The sequence below is a fragment of the Phoca vitulina genome, unplaced genomic scaffold (assembly GCF_004348235.1).
Source record: "Phoca vitulina isolate PV1807 unplaced genomic scaffold, GSC_HSeal_1.0 scaffold25, whole genome shotgun sequence".
NCBI classification, from domain to species: Eukaryota; Metazoa; Chordata; class Mammalia; order Carnivora; family Phocidae; genus Phoca; species Phoca vitulina.
This window is the reverse complement of record NW_022589728.1, coordinates 10572240-10597606: the sequence shown is the minus strand read 5'-3', so window position 1 is coordinate 10597606 and position 25367 is coordinate 10572240. Positions and strand designations below refer to the sequence as shown.

Sequence of the window (25367 nt, the reverse complement as noted above, 5' to 3'; positions counted from 1 at the left end):
CCATGCTTGTTCTTGGTTGATGTGGGCTCCTTGGACGGGCAACCTTGGCTCAGGGACTCTCCATAGACTTCCTTAAAAAGTGTGTTGTACTCTAAGACTTTTCCTACCCAACCTTCCTTCCCTCCCAGTCTTTTCCAGCGTAGCCTGCATCGTGACCTCCCCAGCTCCCTTCCCATTCCCATCAAATCTGTTTTCCCCTTAGATCTCTTACAGATCTAATCCCGTCTTGCTGTCTGCTCCACGAAGGACCCAAACAAACACAGTTGCCATAGGAATGAAATGAAATCATACAGGTAAAGCGAGTAGTAGGTGCTTGAAGATGCATGCTGGCTATGAGGATGCTGAGGATGACAACAGTCAGCCAGAGTGTCAGCCTCCTGCCTGTTGCTGCATCAGTGTGGAATAGCTTCTTGGTTTTCTCCGCTGAAGGGGCAATAATCATCGTTCTCACTACCATCGCTCAGGTCCACAGATACGCTGTGTGTCGGCCTCTTTGATTGGTGGTATTTCTAAAACTTTTCAGTCATCTTCTTTCTTTAGAACGTTGTTTTTCTGGACAATAAACACAGTGCTAGCAAAAGCCCTGCTTAGTAATTTGGAATACTGCATGAGGGTCTCCATGCTTATGAATATTTTATTCTGATAAATTGAAGACAAATGCAGTAATGGGGTTAATACCTCAGCTTTACATGTTGCCGGCCACTCTCTTCATCTCAGAAGCTTTTGGTAAATCTTGTTCCTCTGACTGAAACCTCACAGAAGCAGTCGAAACCGATATCCAGGATCTGATCATTTTAGGCTCCCGTGGTCCTAATCTGGTATCCTTGGATGCTTAGGGATTAGTTTCTCCATTTTTTTTTTTTTTTTGACAGATAAGAAAAACAATGTTAGCTGTCCACAGTGTTTTTGAAATTGACTAAAAAATCAGTTGTTTTCCTGGTTGTAATTCAGAGGTAACAAGAATGGAATCTTTCTTCATCTCTGGAAACAGTATACTGATCTGCGCATCCTTTATGCAGATGATGGAGAGTTTGTCTTACCTTGTGGAAGGCAAAATATCAGACAAGACATCTGAGACAGTTGGTCTTATCCTGTTTAATGTGACTTTGATACATGACACTGGTTTATCATTCCCAAGACTTCCCTGCTTGTGGCTCTAAAATACTCTTCAAGGACCCAGGCCACTGAAGGATGTGCAGTCGCTTTCCCTGCCCAATTCCGACATGATTTGTTAGATTTCCAACTGCACAGTATTTGGCCTCCAGCGCTTCGGTGGCCTGTGTGGGTGACGTAGAGCATGCTATGGACAACCGGTGCCAATTTTTGACTAAGGTACAGATTGCAAGAGATTTTACTGTAAGTGAACAAGGAATCACTTCATAGGGTTTGATTCTCCAGGGAGCCCAATGGGATGCATTTGGGACTTTCCAAATTAATTCAGAGTCAGAGCCAGAGAATGTGGCTTAAACATTTTGGCTCATTCAATCACGGCCTAAGTGGTGTGACTAGTAATATATATTCTGTAACCCCAATTCAAAGAGCAACAATTTAACCTCAGAAAGCTAACCTGCATGGGGTGTGCTATGGTACTTTATGGAAATTTATTCTTTCAGTTATATTCTTCTTGCAGCAAAAGAGATAATTTTGGTAATCAGGACTATTTCTAGACTTGTATGCTCAGCCACACACACCATTAACATAAATACTTCTTTTCACTCAGACCCTGGAAATAGTAGCTGTGATTAATATGCTCATCCATATGCTTTTTTCATACCCTTTAAAAGCAAAAGATGATTTTAAAGAATTAAACATGGATCGGAATTCAGTCTGTAATCACACTAACAAATGGCATTTTAAAGGATATAGCAGAAAAACATTGTGCTAAGCAGAAATGGCAGCTAAGAAATTGATTTCTTATGACAAAGAGAAGCTTTTTGCCTCCTCATTTCCAACGGAATAGAAAGAGGATCCTAAAATATGCAATATAATCAGGCTCTTTCTTGTCTTTGGCCAAGAGCCAAAACTATAGTTTTACATTGTCATGCTAGTTTCTGTCTGTTCCCTGCCTTGCTCTTCCTCCCCCTGCCCCTGCCTCACCCACAGTGATCCTCTTGTCTCCTGGCAGGAGCATGCTGGAGTTTGCAGGGATCCCCCCTCTTCCACCTCCCCCCAGAGCCTCCATGCCTTTACCTGGCCAGCACAGTTCTCCAGATGCTTCCAAGTCACTAAGAGGGCTGGGGCACCATGGAAATTTAAATTGTCCTCACTCAGCTACTCCCACAGAGAACTCAGTGGGTCAAGCAGAGGCTCAGAAATGCTTCTTGAAAGCCCACGAATGGACTCATGCTGACTCCTGTTCAGATGGGAGAGCCACATTTTGAAAAACTGAATTAACAGAGACAATCAGCAATATATTCCTGAATGTTCTCTTTTATGCTCCGATAAGCCTTGTGTGCCAGTTTGCCGTAGGGCAACTCATCTATACAATGCCCACTCCTGAGAAATTGTCTTTTATGAAATCGTCTTGGAAAGGTGCGCATTTGAGGAGAAAAATGAATAATAAGTTACAGATAGGGCATGGGTTTAGAAGAGATATTATTTCTGTCGTATTCTGACATGAGAGTGGCATCTGATTTAGGATGACAAAGAGCGGGAGAGGACAAACCAGAACCTCACACGATCCAGCTTGAGACATGCACGTTCCACCTGGGTATGCAAATGATAGTGTCGTCCCAAAGTCTGCCAAGAGGCCTGGACTGACCTCTGCTCTCTGCTCTCGATCAGCTCATCGTCCCCTGTGGTCCTCACTTTATGACAGTCAGCAAATTTGTCATCCTTGTCCAACCTCCGTTGTACCTGGCAGACTATAAGCCTCGTGAAGGCAGGGCTCTGATTTGCTTGTTGCTGGGTCCTCATGGCTAACATACTTGTACCTATAAGTGCTCAGTCCAAGCTGAATATTTGATATTAATACTAGGAGCAGAGACCAGTAGGCATGGCCAGTGGAGAGGAAAATGGAAGGTCAGAGTAGAAGCAGGGCATGAGTCCTCGGCCAGGAACAGGAGGCAGAGGAGGGCAAGAGCGGGTCTTCATAGTCATTTGGAGGGAGCTACCCAAAGCATGGCCAGGAGGCCCCAGCCTGGGGATAACTGGGACTGGAGACCAGGGCTTGGACCAGCACCCAGCTGATGGCAACAGGATGATCCAAGATAAGCCAAGTTTACAGGCAGGGTTTAAGGAGGCCTAGCTGAGAGAGGACAAAGGATGTGGAGCCGAGATCTGGGCTCAGCTTGATGCTCTGCCTATAATAGAAACATGTACCTGGATCGATGTTGGGATGCTAATTATTAACAGGTGGCAGGAGTGATGACCTTGTGATCTGATTCTTTGGGTCCCAGTCCTGGCTCTGTCACTTAATAGCTACAAGCAGGTCAGTTAACCATGCTTCGTCTCACATTGCTCCACGGAAAAATGGTTACAGTAAATATCTTACCAAATGATATAATACTTTATGCCTATTATCAAGACTATGTAAACATTAGTAAGGAAAATTACATTATAAGAATATACTTTAAAGTATTCATCACAGGGGCACCTGGGTGGCTCAGTTGGTTGAGTGTCCGACTCTTAGTTTCAGCTCAGGTCATGATCTCAAGGTCATGGGATCGAGCCCCACGATGGGCTCTGTGCTCAGTGGGGAGTCTGCTTGAGATTCTCTCTCTCCCTCCCTGTGCCCCTCCCCCTGCTCTCTCTCTCTCTAATAAATAAATAAATAAATAAATAAATAAAGTATTTACCATGATCAACTCAATCATTCTCTTGCAGCCCCAAATGGGTCAGATATCAATTTTTGTTGCGTCCCCTTGGAAAAATTGCCTTGACTCTTCTATACTTTCTCTCTCACCTTCAAGTGCAGGAATAAATCTTAGAAAGTATCCTTAGAGCCTGAAGGGTAGAGAAGCAAGACCGAGGGAGGGTGTCCAGCCCAAGACTGATGCATATCCCCAAAGACTGGTGGAGAGGAGCCAGGGCACCCTGGGCAGGAGAGCCACCCTGCCCATCCCCCAACCTCCCTGTTCCTCCCACCTCTGCCATTCTTTAGGAAAGGAGGTGTGCGTGTGTGTGAGAAGACACCAGACTCCCCCAGGGGTCAGGATTCATTGGCCTATTATTTGTTCACTCACTCATTCCACAAATATTTGTGAACCCTTTCTACATGCCCGGCTCTATGGTAAGCCCTGGGGAGACAGTTGAAAACCATCAGTTGGGCCCCAGCTTCAACCAACAGGCAGACTCCAGACAGCACCTCACTCTCCAGTTGGTGGACTGCTACCCTCTCTTGAGGGACTCACGCTCATTCGTGCTCTTCTTTGTGGTTCTGTCATCCACTCAAGTTATTTCACAGAAGACTTTCCCTCTCTTACATATTTATATACATACCCCCTACACTTTCCAGTTTGTGGCTAGTTGCCTGAGGAAAATCTCTCCTTTCCACAACCTTAACTAAAGCGGATAAACACACAAATATGGGTAATGATCCCCCCGTATCAAGAGGCAGGAAACCCATATAACATTAGGAACGAAACAGATCTTCATAATTTTTGTGCTCATCTGTTTCATTACTTCTGGTTAATTTCTTTCTATCTCGTGAAACTGCCTTTAAGGTCCTTGTTAACTATTTCAAATACAAATTTACTTGTTTCGGTTTTGTACTATTTTTTTGTTTCATTTAAAATATGTGGTATTTTGGCAACTCTAGGGACTGTTCAAGAGTTTTAGGGGTTCCTCTGAGGCTCCAAGCAGCATCATTTACTACTTTCATTGAATAGAAAAATGTGTTTCAAATTTGAAATGCATGCCAGGAGCAAGCAGGAGTTTTACCTCATTAGAGAATAAATTGTGAAATTGATTTGAAAATGTACAGTTATAAATCTATAAAATACTGGTACTTCCATGCTGTTTTAAAGCAGATCTCTCTTTTATATATTAATTCTTCCGTTTTCACATTCTTTGGGCCCCATCATCCTAACAGCTGGGGCAACAGTAGACTCTGGGCCTGCAGAAGACCCTGGAATAGAACTTAAAAAAAAAAATCTCAGAATGCAGTCTGCCAAAGAATGTCCCTAACGCCCTCCAAACAAAACAGCTGCCTGTGGGCTAGACTTTCTGAATTGATCCTAACCTGTATCCGACAAACCGAGAGTACACAGTTGTTTAGCTTTTTTTGTGTTCAGATAGATATTTAAGTATTCTATGGGTTTTTGTTCACTCGAAGCTGAAAGCATACGTTTTTAAGTTTCTGAGTCTCATAATGCACATCATGTATATTTTTTATGTAACGAGCAGTTTAAAGCAGGCGAGACATTGAAACCAGGAAAGCTTATCTTCTGAAATTTTTGTCATTCCCTCTTTCCAGATGGATCCCTAAGTATTTGCCAAGAACACTGCCTTATTCACAACTTAGAATAGAAATACATAGGGAACTATAACAATTGTTCACACTAAAACTATTTTCTGCAGTTACCAACGGAAATAACAGAAATGCTAGGAAAACACACATTCATCAAAATAGCAGATTTTTTTCTTTGTGAGCTGTAATTAGTTCCTGTGCCAATTTCCATTCTCTGAATTGTATACTAGTTGATAGGCGTTTTAATTTTTTTTTTTTTTTGGTGAGAGAAAAATGAATGTATTAAACTCATAAGCATATCCTGACCAGATTACAAATTAGTTTCTCTGGAATACATCAGTAAATAACACAGTCTTTCTGAAAGAGGAGCTCCATCTTCCTAGAAACATTGATTTGGAAGCATTACTTTCCACAGTTCTCGCACCTTTGTTTCCTGGTACGTGTTAGGCCTTGCAATGCCACTAGAGAGGAGTAACCAGACCTCCTCTGAATACCATACACACGCACTGCTGTCATTTCAGGGTAAAATAAGAATTATTTCATTGCAGCAACCCCCTCCTACACCACTCCCCCTTTGTTCATTCCAGTAAACTGGAATTTATAATTAATATGGAAATCTGATTCCATTTTAAAATAAAAATCATCGAGGACTTCCTATGTGCCAGACACTATCCTCGGCGAGTGAGAAATAAACACAGTAAAATTCCTGCCTCAAGAGCCTGTGGAAGGTTCCTGTGACCAGTGGGAGCCTCCTGCCCTGCCTGAAGAGGACAGTGGTGCCCACCGTCTTCAGCTCATGGACACTGTCCCGGCCTTTAGGCCCAGTGTTGCCAGATGATTTTTTTTTTAAGAAACATCAAAAATGTGGTTTTAAAGTATAGCTATTGATTTTCAAATACTGACAATGAATTTAAATAGTTTAAAACCCTCTGCAGGACAACAATCCGTATCTGCCTGAAAGATTGGGCCCACATCTGCTTTAAAAAAATTATTTAACTTTAAAAAATAGTTAATACATGCGCACAGCTCAAAATCCAAGAGGAACAAAGAGTTATATAGTGAAAAGGAGTCTCCCTCCCAACCCCTTCCCTGTCTTACTGCCCTCCCAGAGGCAGTTCCCATACCAGTGTCCCCCAGACCTACCAGCTCTCTTCTGTCTCCATACATTTACAAGCTGATGCACACATAGTCTTTCCAGTGCACACCAATGGGGATATGGTATCCACACTCTTACACTTTGTTTTTCTCACTAACCATACTGTACATTATCGCAATTGCTCCAAGCCAACTTACACAGAATTGCCTTCTGCGTAGTTTTCCCTCATCCGGAGGCATCGGATCATCTAACCGGTGCCTAGCTGACAGGTGACAGGCGTGTTGCCTGTCCTTGCAACTGCAAACCATGCTTCAAGGACTCATCTCTTTTGCATATAATGTTATGTGTGCGAGTATATCTGCAACCTGAATTCTTAAATTCCTTCCAGCAGCGATTCTCAACCTGCCTGTACATAGGAATCCCCCAGAGAGCTTAAAACTGCAGATGCCTGGGTCTCTCCACAAAGATTCAGGTTATTCCTTGGCCATCAGGAATTTTTTAAGGGCCAAGGTGATGCTAAAGTGCAATCCGTGTTGAGAATCACTGCCTTCCAGACCAGCTCAGGGCACGCATCCCCCGAAAGGACAAGCGCTTCCCTGCCAGAGAGAGCCTACAGAGCTCCCATGTGTGCCTTTTGTCCACCTGAGCAGTAAAAATCTGTGTGCCATGGTAGTTCTAATTGCGTTTTAAAAAAAATTTTACAAGAGCAGTTGAACAGGGATGCCTGGGTGGCTCAGTTGGTTAGGCATCTGCCTTCGGCTCAGGTCATGATCCCAGGGTCCTGGGATGGAGCCCCACATCGGGCTCCCTGCTCTGTGGGGAGTCTGCCTCTCCCTCTGCCCCTTCCCCTGCTCATGCTCTCTCTCTCTCTGACAAATAAATAAATAAATAAATAAATCTTAAAAAAAAAAAAGAGCAGTTGAACACATTCCATGTTCGTATTAGCTTTTTTGGTGAACTGTCTGAAAACATATTTTGTCTACTACCTATCATACTGTTGGTCATTCTCCTTACATATTAAAGAAATTAGTTCTTTGCAGAATAACTTTTTGAAAAAATATGTGTTTTCTAGCTTGTCATTATCTTGACTTTGCTTTTGGCATTTTTCTCTGTGAGGAACATTTTTATGTCACCAAATTTATCAAAAAGTGTTGGCTTCTGAGTTTTGCATCACACTGAGAAAGATCCTCTTCATTCCGAGATTATGTTTTCAAAAAGAATATTTTATGGCTTCCCCCAGAATGTTAATGGCTTTATTTTTGACACTTAAAACTTTTATTCATCAGAATTCTGCATTTGTTTTGGTAAAAGTGTGTGGTATGGCTCCAGCTTTGTTATTTTTTTAAATTTTATTTTATTATGTTACATTAATCCCCATACATTACACCATTAGTTTTTGATGTAGTGTTCCATGATTCATTGTTTGCGTATAACACCCAGTGCTCCATTCAATACGTGCCCTCTTTAATACCCATCACCGGGTTAACCCATCCCCCCACCACCCTCCCTTCTGGAACCCTCAGTTTGTGCTGTGAATTGTGTAAGACAGATGAATTACAGACCTGTACCTCCAGCTTTGTTATTATTTTTTCCAGAAGTTCAGACACCATTGATGGAATAATCCATTTCCTCCCCCGCCATTGACCCTAATTATCATTTTTATCATTCACTAAATTACTTTATGTATTTGAGTCTAATTCTGGACTTTCTATTCCATTCCTTTGATCAATCTACCCATGTGCTAGAACCATCCTATGTTTTATTAGAGTATAGATTTGTAATATGTTACAATAAATGATGCCTTATTACTCTTACTCTTCAAAAATGTTCTGGTTTTCTTGCTTAGTATTTCTCGTTATTAACTTTAGAGCCAGCTTTTCTAGTTCCATAATAATCTTATTGTATTTTTACAAAACATTTTGTGTAATTCATTTAATTTGGGGGGAACAGGGCACTAATGATCTACATCTTCCTAACTTCTACCCTCATTTCTGTTTTCTCCCTTATTCTGAAAATTCCAGCTCTAATAGTAGACTTGAAGTACCACAGACCAATCATGTTTACCTCTAAATCTTTTAATTAGTTGAAAGAATTGAAGGCAAGATCATGAAACACCTTTTCCTCCCAGGCTTGATACTGCCGGCCCTGGAGCGTCTTAACTTAGACGCCGTTATCTTCTATCTTCTCAGAAGACTTTGCTGTTCTCCACGGACCAACTAACACATTGTATCGCAAATGTCTGCTGGTGTAAGAGAGGAGGGTCCCAATGTACGAAATGCTAAGACTCAGGTGTGAAAAGTATCATAAAATTTGTTTTCTGTAACTGACCTCATCTTACTTTAAAACTTCCGTATCCGCTGTGAATGGGGAGGAAAACACCTTTAAGCTTGCTAGCTAATATGCCACTTCTAATTTTAGAAAATCTTGAGAGTATTTAATCAGTGCAAAGCTCAAACTTCCTTCAGGGCTGTCTCTCAAGGTTCTTCCCTCACGGTCTTTTCCCCTGAGGGCTTCTGAGTGGAGGAAGGGTTTATGGTGATCGCAGAAGAGGTCTCTGCACAGAATGCTGCCTCTTCTGGGCCTCCTGCACTGGTGTCCCCTGAGGTGTGGCAGGTGCCTTCTGCTAGTTTTGAATTTTGTGCTGGTGCACACTGCTGGCCATGTTTCCACAGAGCCTCGGGTTATGAGGGTTCCTACACTCTGCAGCCTTCCCATCCCAACCCGACGCCTTTCCTGTGACTTCGGCACCTCTTGTCTAAGGTGGGTTTTTTATTCTGTTCTCCCTGCAAGTGAGTGGCAGTCTCTGAGCCTGCCTTCAAGTATCTCTACAAAGCTAATTTGTCCCTTTTGTTCTGCCTTTTGACCACAACACTCCGCTGAGGATATTGACAGTCTCTTAAAATTTCACCCAGGGGATGCCAAGGTCAGCTCTGGCTGTCTCTGGCTTCCCCTGAAACATCCAGGCTCCCTCACTCTGTGACCTTGGTCAGGTTACTTAACTTTCCATGCCTCTATTTCCTCAGCTGTAAAACAGGGATGAAGTTAGTACCTAAGTCATCGTGTCATTCTGAAGAGCAAATATAAGCACTCAATAAATATTTGCGATTTTATATATTATTTTTATTTTTTTTAAGATTTTATTTATTTATTTGACAGAGAGAGACACACAGAGAGAGGGAACACAAGCAGGGGAATGGGAGAGGGAGAAGCAGGCTCCCCGCTGAGAAAGGAGCCCGATGCGGGGCTCGATCCCAGGACCCAGGACCCTGGGATCATGACCTGAGCCGAAGGCAGATGCTTAACGACTGAGCCACCCAGACTCTCCAACTATTTGCTATTTTAAATATTTTAAATATTCTCCTCTGCTTCTCCCTTGAGAATTACAGAACCTCACCTCCCAAGCATTTATCAATTGATTTGGTATCTCTACTGATTCCTTACAGCAAGTGAACAAGGTAGCTTTTTTAACTCCTTCCATTACATTTAGATTAAAAAGTGGTTTTTTAGTACTTAAAATGGAGACTTTTCACCTGGGTACAATATTATTTAAAAAATAAACTTATGCAGGGGCGCCTGGGTAGCTTAGTCGGTTAAGCGCCTGTTTCTTGATTTTGGCTCAGGTCATGATCTCAGGGTCCTGAGATCAAGCCTGCTTAGGATTCTCTCTCTCCCTCTCCTTCTGTCCCTCTCCCTAAACTCCTGTGCATATGCCCCCATGTGCTCTCTCTCTCTCTTAAAACAAACAAACAAACACACAAACTTATGCAGAGTCTTCCACTTATGAGTCTGATAGACTAAGACCCTACTGGACGATTCCCTCCCTTGCAGAAAATCACTGTGGAAGCAGGTCATAGGAAAAGACTACCTGATAGTGTCAGAGAGTGAACCGAAGCCCAGACTGATGGGGAATGCAAATGTGCTTCCAGGAAGGTGGATCTATCCGGTCAAGTTTCCATTTCCATGGATTTTAGTAGCTATGGGGCTAAGTGCAGTCTGTGTGGCTCACACAGCAGTGGCAGGGGTACTTTTACTGAAAAACCATAGTGAAGCCAGGAAACTGAATGCAAGTAGGGGTAATGCTGGAAGGGAAAGAGGTTAGAGGAGAGATCCCCAGTCTCTGTCCAACAGTATCTCTGATGGACCCCAGAAACACGCATGCATGGAACAGTCTCAAAACAGCTCAGCTAAAGACAAAAGATCTGAACTGAAATGGAACTGCTGTCTAAGCAACCATCTGCACTTCAAGACCAGCCAAGAAAATTCCCTGCTAAAACTAAGAAAACAACACTACCAGAGGGAAAAAAAAACAGTATCCAGGATCTGTTAACATTTACAAGGTCTAAGATACACTGAAAATTATCTAATGTACAAAGATCCCTCAAAATGAAACACATTCTCAAGAGAAAAGACAATGAATTGTGTCTGACCTGGAGATGAACAAGTTGCTGGAATAAACAGATAAAGATATTAAAGCAGCTATTATAACAAAAGTCAATGAAGTAAGACAGAATGTGTTTTCAGTAATTGGGAATCTCAGCAGAGAAATGGGAAGTTTCAGCAGAGAAATAAAAACAATAAAGTCAGAAGCAAATGGAAGTTACAGAACTGAAAGTTAGAATTATGAAAAAAAAATTCACTGAGAAACTTAATAAGCAAAAAGACATTGCAGAGGAACAAGTAAGTGAACTCAAAGATAGAGCAATAGAAATGACCAAAAATGAAAAATAAGAAAAACCAGATTTTGAAAAATAGACAATGTCTTGTTAGATTGGATAGAATGATCAAACATACAGAAATGCCAGAAGGAAAAGAGAGAGAGAATGGGACAGAAAAAAATATTTGAGGACATAATGGTTGAATACTTCCTAAATTTGATGAAAGACAGAAATGTTTAGGTACAACATGCTATACAAACAACAACCACAGTGAACACAGAAAATCCAAGGCTAAGTCACATCATGGCACATTGTTAAAAGCCGAAGATAAGGAAAAAATCTTGAACACTGACACATTGCATATAGAGGAACAGTGATGGTTAAATAAGCACCTTCTCATCAGAAACCCTTAAAGACAGAAAAGAATAGAATAACCTTTTGAAAATGCTGAAAGGAAACAACCGTCAAACTAGAATTCTATATTTATTGAAAATATCATGTAAGAATGAAGGCAACTGCCCGGAGCAGTGGTATGTTCTCTCAGATCTCTCTGCAAAAACTTGCACCTGGGGCCAAAGCCAGATGCCTTTTCAGGGGTAATGGTGAGGTGTTCTGGAACATTCTTGATGCTTTTCAATTCCATTGGAAATTCTGCTTATTGGCATTGGCATGGGTGAAAGACCAAATGCACTATCCAGCACTATCTTTAAAAAAGGGCCATATACATAGATATAGGAAAGATAAAAAATGCAACAGATCTGCAATCAAAGACCTCATAGTGACAGCAATGGGAAATTACATGAAAAATTCATCAGTGGAGGAGGACACATAACCGGATCAAGAAACAAAAGGAAAACGTAGTTGCGTGCTGAAATTCTCAGTGCAGGGTAAGTGGATTGAAAGTAAAAAGAAATGTTCAGATAAGAAATGCTCTCACTTAGGACATCCTCACCATCTGTCTTATGATTTGTTCTTTTCTATTTGAGATGTAATATATAATATATAAATAAGAAGTCTAAGAAAATAGCACTTATCTGGCCAGCACAGTGGGCAGAACAGCACACAAGAAGAGATGATATTTGAATTGTATGTCAAAGTATGAGGATAGAATCTTCATTCAGAGGAGGGGAGGGGAGGAGAGAAAAAGACTTATCATATAGGCATAAAACATGTGCAAAGCACAATGTCATTTCAATTAAGCACTCCACCTCGTTAAGAAGTTTAGAAAGTCTTCAAAGGCAAGGCTTAAGAGATGTACTTAATCTGTATTCTTCACACGTAGTATTTTTCAAAAATGAGACCCAAAAAAAGGCATTTTCAGGTAAAAGAAAATTAAGATAATTTGTCACCAGAAGACCTGCATTAAAATAAATGCTAAAGGATGTTCTTCAGGCTAAAGGAAAATGACAGCAGATGGAAACTTGAGTCCTCAGGAAAAAAAAGAAGAGCACTGGAAATGATGAATATCTGGAGGATGTTTAACAAAGGACTGTTTGGGGCCCCCTTTCCTTCCAGTTTCTTTGTAAACAATTGAACTGTGTAAAGAAAAATATAATCTTTCTTGTAGGGTTTATAAATATGTAGCTGTAACACAGATAACAACTATTATTGTAGTAGTAATATTTTTCCAGTAAGTAGACAATGAAAATTTAAGAATGTATATTATAATTCTTAGGGAAAATACTGAAAAAGCTGCAAAGAAGCATAGCAAAAGAGTCAGCAGAAATATTAAACTGTAATTTAAAAAATATTCAAATAATCTAAAAAGCAGGAAAGGAGAAATAGGGGAACAAAAAAACAGGGGAGACAAATGGTTGCTTAAATAATAGACCCAACTAAACTATATTAATAATTATAATAAGTGTTAATGGATTAAACACTCCAAAAGATTGTCAGAATGGGTTACAAAACAAGCAAAAACCAACCATTTTCTACCAGGATTCCATTTAAATATAAAGATGAGAGAGGTTATAGTAAACTGATGGAAAAAAGATATGCAATGCAAACAAAAAGCATAAGGATGCTCAAGGGTCTCTGTTAATATCAAATAAAATAGATTTTAACAATATTGTATTGCCAGAGATAAAGGCACTTAATAAAGATAAAAGGGTCAATTCATCAGAAATATATAATAATTATAAATGTGTGTGCACCCAATACATGCAGGAAATATGACAAAATCAAGAGAAGAAGCAGTCAATTCTACATCAGTTGGAGAATTTAACAGCTATTTCTTAGCAATTGATAAAATTAGACAAAGTCATCAGAGATGTAGAATATCCGAACAACGTTATCAATCACTTTGATTTAAGTGATACTTATGGTATACTCCACTACCACCGGCAGAATAAATATTTCACATTCTTTTAAAATGCAGCTAGAGATTCACTAAGATAGACTATTTTCTGACCCATAAAACAAGCCCTAGTGAATTTAAATAGATTTAAATCATACCAATTAGGTTCTCTTAACACAGTAGAATTAAATTAGAAATATTAAAATAAGGCAACTAAGAAAACCCAAAATATCCTGGAAATTAAATGACTCACTTCTAAGGAACTGGATCAAAGAAAAATATCACAAGAGAAATTAAGAAACATATAGAGCTAACACAGAACATAGAGAAAAAACTGATGGCATTGAATGCCTATATTAGGAAAAAAAGTCTCAAATAAATGATCAAAGTAAGCTTCTACCATGAGGGGAATAAATTTAACCCAGAACGAGCTAAAAAGAAAGAAATAATAAAGGTAAGCACTGGTATCAATAAAATAGAAAACAGAGAAACAATAGCTAAAACTCTTCAAACTAAAAGCTAATGTTTGGAAAGATTAACGTAACAGATAAACCTCCAGCTGGACTCATTAGGGAAAAAGAAAGCAGACAGATTAGCAATATTAGGAATAAAAGCAAGGGAACCACTGCAGAACCTCCAGCCATTAAAAAGATAAGAAGGAAATTTTATGGACTTCATGCCAGTGAATTTGACAACCTAGATGAAATGGATAAATTCCTTGAAAGACACAAATGACCAAAACTGACACAAGAAGAAATAGCAAACATGAACCCTGCCATCTCAATTTAAAAATTGACTTTATAATTAAAAAACAATTTCACAAATAGTTTTTCTCCTTGGCACGCCACTGAAGATCCTGGTGTCGCCAGGGGCCACCCCCCCACCCGGTGTTAACAGTATTGTAAGAAAAAGCCGTATCCAAACTCTCGCTTCTGCAGAGGTGTCCCTGATGCCAAGATCCGCATCTTTGATCTGGGGTGGAAGACAACAAAAGTGGATGAATGCCCACTATGTGGTCACGTGGTATCAAATGAATATGAGCAGCTTTCCTCTAAACCCTGAAGGCTGCCGGTATTTGTGCCAATAAGTACGTGGTGAAAAGCTGTAGAAAAGATGGTTTTCTCATCTGAGCATGGCTCCACCCCTTCCACGTCATCCATATCAACAAGATGTTGTCCTGTGCTGGGGCTGACTTGCTCCCAACAGTATGTTATGTGGGGTGACTTTGTAAAGCCCCAGGGCACAGTGGCCAGATTCCACACAGGCCAAGTCATCATGTCCATTTGTACCAAGCTGCACAACAAGGAGCATGTGATTGGGGGCCTACACAGGGCCAAGTTCAAGTTCCCTGGCTGCCTGAAGATCCATATTACAAGATCCAACCTTACTAAGTTTAATGTGGAGGACTTTGAAGACATGGTGGCTGAAAAGCAGCTCATCCCAGATGGCTTGTGGGCCATCTACATGGCATCCTTAATTGTGGCCTCCTGGACAAATGGTGGGGTCTGCACTCATGAGAACCTCAGCATTGCCCCCTCCTTATTTATGCCCACCAATAAATCCCACTTCCTGTTAAAAAAAAAACTCCAGCAATTTTACAAATAAAATCCAGCTAATTTCACAGTTGAATCCTATCAAACATTTAAGGAAGACATTATACCAATCCTATACAAACTCTTTCAGAAAAACAGAAGGAAAGGAAACACTTCCTAATTCATTTTATGAAAGCCAGTTTTAATCTGATTCCAAAGCCAAAGGTCTCACAAAGGATGAGAACTACAGACTAATATCCCTCAGGAACATAAATGCAGAAATGTTTGATAAGAGATTAAAAAATCAAATCCAGAAATTCATATATATGTATATATATATATATATGATATATCATGAACAAGCAGAATTTATCCTGGAAATGCAAGGCTTGTTCAATATTTAAACATTAAACAATATAAATCTATTATATTAATAGAATAAATGTCAAAAATATAATTATCCCAATAGATACAGAAAAAGCATCTGATAAAATTTAACAGTAAAAACATGCAGCAAATTAGAAATAGATATGAACTTCCTCAACATGACTAAGGGCATGTACAAAGGAACTTACAATTAATATACTTAGTGGTAAAAGACACAACGTTTTCTATATTAAAAAAATAGCACATATTTTGGTTTTCAACACTACTATTTAACATTGCACTGGAGATCCTGGCCAGTGCAGTAAAATAAGAAAAAGTAATAAAAGGCATATAGATGAGAAAGGAAGCAATAAAAATTTTCTGATTTGCAGATGACAGGAACCTACAAAAAAGCTATTAGGACTAATAAGTGAATTTAGCAAGGTTGCAGGATACAAAGCCAATATATAAAAAGGAGTTCATTCTAGATATAACATCAATTACAAAATGAAATAATTAAAAAACCCACCTCATTTGCAATAGCATCAAAGGTATTTAGGAATAAATTTAATGAAAGCACATAAGGCCTTTACACCGAAAACTAGAATAATTCGCATAGGGAAACTAAAGTAGACCTTAATGGAGAGATGTACCATGTTTATGGATTGGATTGGAAGACTTGACATTGTTAAGATGGTAATCTTCCCTAAGTAGATCTGTAGATTTGCTGTAATTCCAATCAAAGTCTTAACTGGCTGCTTTTTTTTTTTTTAAGATTTTATTTATTTATTTGACAGAATAAGAGAGAGCACAAGTAGGCAGAGTGGCAGGCAGAGGGAGAGGGAGAAGCAGGCTTTCTGCTGAGCAGGGAGCCGGATGTGGGGCTTGATCCCAGGACCCCAAGATCATGACCTGAGCTGAAGGCAGACGCTTAACCAACTGAGCCACCCAGGTGCCCCTTAACTGGCTGCTTTTGAAAGAGATTGATAAGCTAATTCTAAATTTATATGGAAAGGAAAGAGACCCAGAATAGCCAAAATAATTTCAGTAAAGAAGAAAAAGATTGAACTTAAACATTGCCTAATTTTAGTCTTACTATAAAGGTACAGTGATCAAGACAGTATGTTCAAGTGTAAGGCTAGACATATAAATAAATGGGAAAGAATAGAAAATCCAAAAATAAACTCACACTTTTATGGTCATTTTTTTTTTCAAAAGTGCCAGATTTGATGAGAAAAAGATAATTTTGTTTTTCAAAAAGTGTTGCTGAAACACCTGGATCTCTGTTTGGAAAAAAAAAGTAATCTTTGATCACTGAATCAAGCCACACACTCAAATTAACTCAGAATGTATCATCATCTAAATATAAGAGCTAAAATTATAAAACTTCAAAAACAAAACATAGGAAGAAATCTTTGTGGTATTATGTTAGGCAAAGATTTCTTAAACAAGTATAAAAAGCCCAAACTCTAACACACAAAAAAATTGTAAAATAGACTGCATTAAGATGAAATCACTTTCTCTTTGAAAGATACAATTGAGGGAATAAAAGCAAATCACAGTCATATTCAGAAAAAATAATTGTGAAACATACGTTTGGTAAGGTTTTATCCAGAATACATCAAGAATTCTTAAAATTCAATAATAAGAGTAAATAATCCAATAGAAAGTAGACCAAAGATTTGAATAGATACAATATAGTATCAATGGCTAGTAAGCACATGAAAATAGGCTCAACATCATTAGTCATTAGAGAAATGTAACTTACAACAATAATGAGATACTACCACATACCCACTAAAGCAGTAAAAGTTAAGAAGCCTAACAATACCAAATGTGGAGCAAGTAGACCTTCACACATTGCTGGTGGGAATGCAAAACTGGTTTACATGCTTTGGAAAACAATGTGGCAGCGTCTTATGAATTCAAACATAAATATGCTATCAACCCCAGCAATTCTACTTCTAGGCATTGCCTAAGAGAAATAAAAATATGTTCACACAAAGACATGTATATAAATAAATAAGTTCATAGCGTTATTCATAATAGCAAAAAACTGGAAGCAACCCAAATATTCAACTAATGAATGGATAAGCAAAGTGTAGTGTATCCTTAATCCACAACAAAAAATTAATACACAAAACATGAATGGCTCTTGAAAACATTTTGCTAAGTGAGAGAAGTTAAACACAAGACACTACGTAATGGATGATTCCATAAATATTAAATTCCAAAAAAGGCAAGGCTATGGTGATTGCAAGGGGTTGGGTGGGGAGAAGAGAAGGTTAACTTACAAGGGACAAGAGGAAAAGGTTTAGGTAGAGGGAAATGTCGTATAAGTGATTTTGGTGGTGTTTACACAACTGTTTAGAATTACCAAATTTTATCAAAATACACATTTAAATGTGGTGAACTATACCTCAATTTAAAAAAGAAAAGAAAAGAAAACTTAGACCTCTCATTTGGAAAAACAAACAAAACACAAGAAAAACTTCTTTTGTTTACTGTATTTTCAACAAAAAGTTCCATATTGAAAATGATTTGACTGTAGTCTTGAATTTGGGCATGTTCTGTTCACTGGAATCCCAGTGATAGAGGATAGGTTCAAGCCCTAGCTCTTCTTTCCACCTCCTGCAGTTTTTACTAATAGCTATCTCCAGGCAAAAGGAAAAGATGAAAGAAGAAAAGCTCATATTTGCCTATATACTTACATTTGTGATTTTGCCCCCTTTCCACAAGTACCGTTGAATTTCATCATGCTGCTATGAGAAGCTACGTTTCTGGTAGAAAAAAAATGTCTCCCCTTCCAGCCACTCTTTTTCACAGGAAAATAACTGTTGTTGTAAACAATTTGGGAAATAAAATTAAAGTACAAAATGATACTTGTTTGCCACATGCAAAGACCTAGGAGTTGAACCAGCTGTATGTGAAGTGGGGTAATGTTTTTACATGTGTGATAAGAAAACCAGCACATTATTCTTTTCTAGTACATGGAGCATGTCCTTGCTGTTAGCTTGGCACCTCTCTTTAAAAAAAAAAAAAAAAGCCGCCCTGCCAGTTATCTAGGTAATATCCCTTCTCCTCTTCTTGCTCCCTACAGAAAACTGACTTTTGTTCAGGATATAGAAGTTCGCAGTTTAAAAATGCTCACCTCTTCAAATTCTTCTGCCATTTTGGATAACGAGATATAACTGAGCCTACTTACATTTCAGTGGCACTTGTAGAACTGTTGCTTTCCTGATAAATTGATGATCAAGTCAGATGACCCACGCCCTTTGTGTTTAGCCTTCAGAAAGAGGCGCAGCTCTCCTGTGGGTATGAAAATGAAAGCCATACCCTAAGAGTAGCTGTGGTTTGAGGGATTTTGGCGCTGATCAAGAAAAAAGATATGGCCACCAGGCACAGTGACACACAACAAGCTTGACTGGGCTGTGCTTGGACAGGGTTGCACGAGATGGATTCACAACATGGGGCTGTCCAGAAGCTCACGGTGAGGAGGGGCTGCTACCCAGAAGGGGTAGGAGGGCAAGGAGACTCCCAGAGGAGATGGGGATGGGAGAGGGGTCTCATGTGCCCAACTGATGTCCCTCAGCAGCTCGGTGGGGAGTCTGGGTCAGAGAGCCCTCAAGGGCCATAACAGCTGGAGGTCTTATAACCACAAGGCTCTATACCATCTATTGCTAGCAGATGTGGAGTGAGGTTTTGTGAGATATGCAAAGCAGGCAGGCTCTAAGTTGCTACTCATTTGGACTATCTTTAAAACAATTGCATGTGTAAAATTTTGAGTTTGGTACTGGCAGGCTTTTGTGCTGATGGTCCTCAGCCTTCCCTGAAGGAATAAACAACCAGGGGCTGATACACAGAGGCTCATTTCCATAACAGAGTGATGAAGCACGAGCTAGATGGGGCTGGGTCCGGGGTGGTGTTCTTAGGCAGCACCATCAGCCCTGGTTTATGTACCTCTGCACTTCTAGTTACTTGAGTAAAAGAAAACCCATTTGGCTGAATCACTAGATTCCCAGGGTTCTGTACAGTATATATGATTCTATTTTAGAAATCTCATTAAGCTCTTTACATGTCCTATTCCGTTTACTCCTTATAACAAATCTATGCATAACTACTATTCTTATACCTTCAGGGGAAGAGACCAAGGCTCAGAGACCTAAAAGAACCTGTCCATAGTCACACAGCTAAACAAGTCTTTGGAGCCAGTATCTAGTTTACTGAAAATAAATGGATGAAAGAATGTCAATAACAGTATGTAGAAGCACAGAAAGCCAGACTGGAGGACATGATCCAGATATACTGATCCAGCTTCTTCAAAAAGCCAACAGCACAGTGAAAAAGAGAGGGAGAACTTTCTGGATTTAGGGACTCAAAGTGACTTGTAGTGTTGGCCAAGTTGGACAAAACTGACAACAGCCCATTTCTACCACTGATCACATCTAAAAACTCTGAACAGAATATAAAATGCGGCTACTTGAAGATCTTGAAAAATAAACAATGGTGGACTGGGGACAAAAGTCAAAACCTGACTCATGATGCAAGACACGGACAGCTTCCGCTGTGTGGAACTGTGTCTGTGTAGAAGGCTAAACTCTGAGAAGTCCATCTTTCTGGATAGAGGACTAGGAAAGACAGCATGGGGCCAGAGACTGTAGGACAAATCCCAGATTGCAGAGAGCTGGAGAAGAGCACCCCCTAATTCTGTGCATGAACTGACATAAATCTCGGTGGCCCCTGTGAGCTATATATGTGTTATAGACCAAATAAACATAGCGAAGAGTTTGAGAACTAAATTCCATTGCCCCAGTGCCAGACTAACCCTTGTGTGGTGTCTGTGCTGGGCCAGATGTTTCACTAAAGAAAACATATAGTAAGCAAATAAGCACATAGAAGCATTCTCAACGTTATTTAGTCCTCAGGAACATGCAAATTAAAACCACAAAGATGTAGCTCTACGCACCTCTCAGAATGACTACAATAATCAATGGTGACAACGCAAAATGCTGACTATGGTGCAGAGCAACTAGAACATTCCTACACATCCATTGGGAATACAAAATAATATAGCTACTTTGGAAAAATAGTTTGGCCATTTCTTTACAAAGTTGAACATGCACTCACCTTATGATTCAATCCTACTCATGGGTATTTACCCAAGAGAGATTAAAATAGTCACATAAAACCTATATATGAAGGTTGATAACAGCTTTATTTATAATCCCCCCCAAACATTGGAAAACCCAATGTCCTTTAGCTGGTTCATGGATAAACAAGTTATGGCATATGTAAGCAATGGAATACTACTCAGGATTCTATGACATGCTGGCAAAGACAAAATTATAGGGATGGAGAATATATTGCTCAGTAGCTGTTGAAGAGAGTGTCACTATGGTGGGGCAGCCACAGGGAATTTTTTGGTAGTGATGAAACCATCTGTATCTTATGGTGGTGGCTACACAAATTTAGGCATTTGTCTAAACTCATAAAACAGTACATAAAAAAAGGTGAATTTTACTATAAATTCTTCTTATTTATTTTTTTACTGTAAATTCTATAAACTAAATAATTAAAAAAAACACACATTCAAGTGATGTAGCAACCAAATGTAGCATGTAGTCTCTTCTTTGATTATGATTTGAACTAATTGAAAAAAGACATTTTGAGATTTCTGCAGAAACTTACATATGGAGTCCATGTTAAATGATACCAAGGAATTGTTGTTTTTGTTAGGGGTCATGTGGGCATTGTGATTGAGTGAAAAATATCCATATGTTTAAGAGATGCTTACAATAACATGGCATACAGCCATTCATCGTACCATTCAATGTTGGTTATGTCTACAGATTTTCAAAAATTTTAGCAAATAATCAAAACAAAAAACTGCTTGGCATCAAAATAAGCAAAAATAAATTTTTTTAAAGTAGTGGATCTAAGATTCATACCTATTTTTAATTATGCTGAAGTCCTTACTCTTTCCCACTATGCTCTATAGCTGTCCTGTGCATCCCAACTTATTTGCTGCAACTTTCCTATTTCCATATATAAAATAGAAAATATGTAAATAATCTAAGAGTGACTACTGACATTATTCAGGTAATATGCAAAAACATGGCCTCATGAATTGTTTTAATATGTTGTCTTCTCCATTGAGAAGCTATTCTTCCACCCACAGCCAGAAGAATGCTATTAAAATGCCATTGGAATTTTTCTAAATAATGAAGAGCTGTCAGGAATTTGAAACACTCACTTCTTTTTTTATTTCATTTTTTTAAAATTTAAATTCAATTAATATATAATGTGTTCTGTAGTTTCAGAGGGAGAGGTCAGTGATTCATCAGTCTTATATAATACCTCGTGCTCATTATATCACATGCCCTCCTGAATGTCTATCATCAGTTACCCCATCCCCCAACCCCCCCCCTCCAGCAACCCTCAGTTTGTTTCCTATGATTAAGAGTCTCTTATGGTTTGTCTCCCTCTCTGATTTCGTCTTGTTTTATTTTTCCCTCCCTTCCCCTATGATCCTCTGTTTTGGTCAAACACTGACTTCTTATAAAGACCTCAGAGATTTCCCCATAGTTCCCCTCTGTTGATATATCTTAGTTAAAAAACAATCATCTCAAAAATATTTCAGTGGGGTCAGATAGATGGTAGATACTTTGAAAATTATGAGAAGGCATTACGTTAATTCATCTGAGGATGGCACACGTGGAATGCGGAGGGTTGGGTGATACTCCAGCACTCTTCTTGTGGTATCCTCACCACCATGCACCTGGCAGACCCTTGTAGTGCTCTCAAGTCATTGCATCATCAAGAGAAACATGTTGCTGTACACATTTCAAGGTGAACCTAGAAACTGCCCACGGTAGGACTATAGAGAAGCCATCTGGACCCACAGCAGAATAACCATCTGTTTGCACCTTGTTTGTTGCTTAGCCATTAAGATGAAATGTGGCCCAGGAAATATTGCTGTAATACAGCACAAAATAATAATCTCATGATGGCCTTCTGCTTTGTGAGAGGACCATTTTCCCGTATATGTATTTCCCTTATACATCTAAAATATATGCTTTTTATATAGTTATACACACACGCTTTCACTTATACATCAATCTAGATCAATTAAAAAAATAAACATTTACTGAGCATTCGCTATGGACCAAGCAGTGTTCTAGCACTTTGTATGTATTAACTCATTTCACCTTCACAAAACCATATGACAGGGTACTCCATTAATATCCATCTTACAGCTAAGGCAGGTTGCTTCTCAACTAGGTACACTGGGCTCTAAAGGTCATTCAGAATTGTATATGGAAATTTAAACTTGTATCACTGAGAATTGCTCAATAGAACTGATATACTACATAAAAATATATTTAAGTGTTTAAAGCAAAATACTACCTGTTCTATAAATAATTTTCAACTCTTTTTTAAAAAAGATTTTATTCATTTATTTGACACAGAGAGACACAGGGAGAGAGGGAACACAAGCAGAGGGAGTGGGAGAGGGAGAAGCAGGCTTCCCACAGAGCAGGGAGCCCGATGCGGGGCTCGATCCCAGGACCCTGGGATCATGACCTGAGCCGAAGGCAGACCCTTAATGACTGAGCCACCCAGGTGCCCCAATAATTTTCAACTCTTAAATACATCCATGTACTATGTCCTGGTATGGTGAACATTTGTTTTGTCCCCACACCAGCTTTCACCATCATGTGGTCCTGTGGAAAATGACCCTAGCTCGGGCTGATAGTTGACGGGGCATCTGATTCAGGTTGGGCCAAAACACAGATTATCTGACTCATTCTGTATTCTTCTTCAGGACTTCCATAACCAGAATTGGTAAAGAGAGGGAGTCACTCATTGTTAAGGGAAGAATGTGAGAGTTGGGAGCCAGACACAGCCATGCTTTTTGCCACATGATGGAATTTAATCTTCTTTGGGGACAAAAAAAATGAAGACAACACCCATTGGTGGGAGAGAGAAACAGAAGTCCACCTCTATCAAGACTTTGTTTCCCATGTTCTTGAGGTGTAGGTGTGTGTCTACCATGTTCATGACTTACTTGTTCATCCCTTTCTCTAATCAGTGGTCTTTTTCAGCAAATTCCCCTTTTTCACCAAATTATATTAAGCTGTTTTTGTCACTGGGCATATATAGTAAATTGCATTATTGTTACAAATTTTCTCTTTTCCCCTTGAATAAATTAAATATCCGTACATACCCTTTGCCATGTGACTTACTTTCCTCCTGGTGGGGGGTATATATCTCTGCCTCATTGACTTTGGGTTTGGCCCTGTGACCCATTTGGTCCAGGTGTAGTGTGAGAAGTGACAGGGTGGCAGTTTGAGCAGAATTTTTTAAGAGGTTGTGCATATTTCCACCATTACTCTTGAGTTTCTGCCCTCCATCATGTGAACAACATGTATCAAATAGGGGCCACTTCTCTAGCCTGGATTTTAGCATAAGCAGAGATGTAGAGTTGACCCATCATCCACCTGCTGCCTGCAACATAGCCTCAGACCCACAGAGCTGCAGTCAATTAGCTCCTGACCTGCAACCTGAGTGACAGACTGTAATGTTTTTGTAAGTCTCTCAGATTTTGAAGTTGTTACACAGCCTTACCTCAGCAAGAACTGACTGCCGTGGGACTATTACAGTCTTGATCAATTTGTCTTATGCAAAAGTGCTTTTATATGCCATAAGTCCTTGAGGATAAGATTATTACTATTGCTTATTTTGCGGTTGTGGAAACTGAGTCTTAGAGTGTATAAGCAACTTTCCCAAAGCTACTGAAAGAGGTGGGAGTCAAATATAGTTGACTCCAGAGCCCATGCTTCCTCAAGCCATATCACACTTTTACAATCTGCATACATAACATATCGAGTTGTTATGTGTGGGGAAATGTAACCTGACTGGGAATATACCTAAATTGGTATACCTCATTACAAGATTCTAATAAGTGACTATACTGCATAAATATGCAATACATACATGCATCCTTATGAGAGTGTACTAGTTTTAAGAAATTCTAAAGAGTAAGATATTAAAAGTACAGAGAAGATAAAGTAGGCAATTTTTATTTGCAATATTACATTCTTGCTCTCACCTTCAAATGGACACAGTATGGGCTTTTTTTTTTTCCAGATAGAAAGCTCTCAAGCATATTTAAAATGTTATACAGTTTACAAAATTAGATTTGTATGCATTTTTTCCAAAATTATGTAAAAAATTATGTTACATCTGTAACAGACTATCTGCAATAAATTATATTAACAAGGAGGTTTTATGTCAATTAACAAATGCCTTTAAAAAGTAATTGATGGGGGCGCCTGGGTGGCTCAGTTGGTTAAGCGACTGCCTTCGGCTCAGGTCATGATCTCAGGGTCCTGGGATTGAGCCCCACATTGGGCTCCCTGCTCATCAGGAAGCCTGTTTCTCTCTTTCCCACTCTCCTTGCTTGTGTTCCCTCTCTTGCTGTCTCTCTCTCTGTCAAATAAATAAATAAAATCTTTAAAAAAAAAAAAGTAATTGATGATTCAATAGCATTCCTAACTATTATTTTTGAAAGAGTTTTAGACATTTTAATGAGCAGTTTCAGGGGTAATTGTTACTGTTGTTATTTTTAGAAACATGGCAGAGTCTAAGTACCAATTTGTTCTGCTATCTACATATTTGCCTAATTTCTACAAGTGATGAAATGTATCTGTCCTCACAGGAGTTGTCCTTTGGCAGCGTGTTGGGATTTAGTTCAGGAGAAGGAGAGAAAGGGGAAAACTGGTGTACGACAGAGCCTAGCTCTCTCCACACCCATGCATCTATGTGCTTTGGAACAAAAGCACACCATGTCAAACAGCTTTATATTGTGGTGAGCAAAGGGTGGAATATTTAGAATTCTCTTCCCTTAAAATCTTGTCCCCAGAGTATCAATTCTTTTTAAAGGGTATCTTGTAAGACTGCCAGAGGCTCCCCCTTCAAACGGTTCTTCCTCTCCATCACTAGGAAATTG

At 39.4% G+C, this 25367-nt stretch overlaps 1 pseudogene; it reads left to right on the top strand.

Moving 5' to 3' along the window:
* Positions 1-2995: 2995 nt before the first annotated feature.
* On the top strand, positions 2996-24555 carry LOC116643234 (annotated as a pseudogene).
* The last annotated feature ends 812 nt before the right edge of the window (positions 24556-25367 follow it).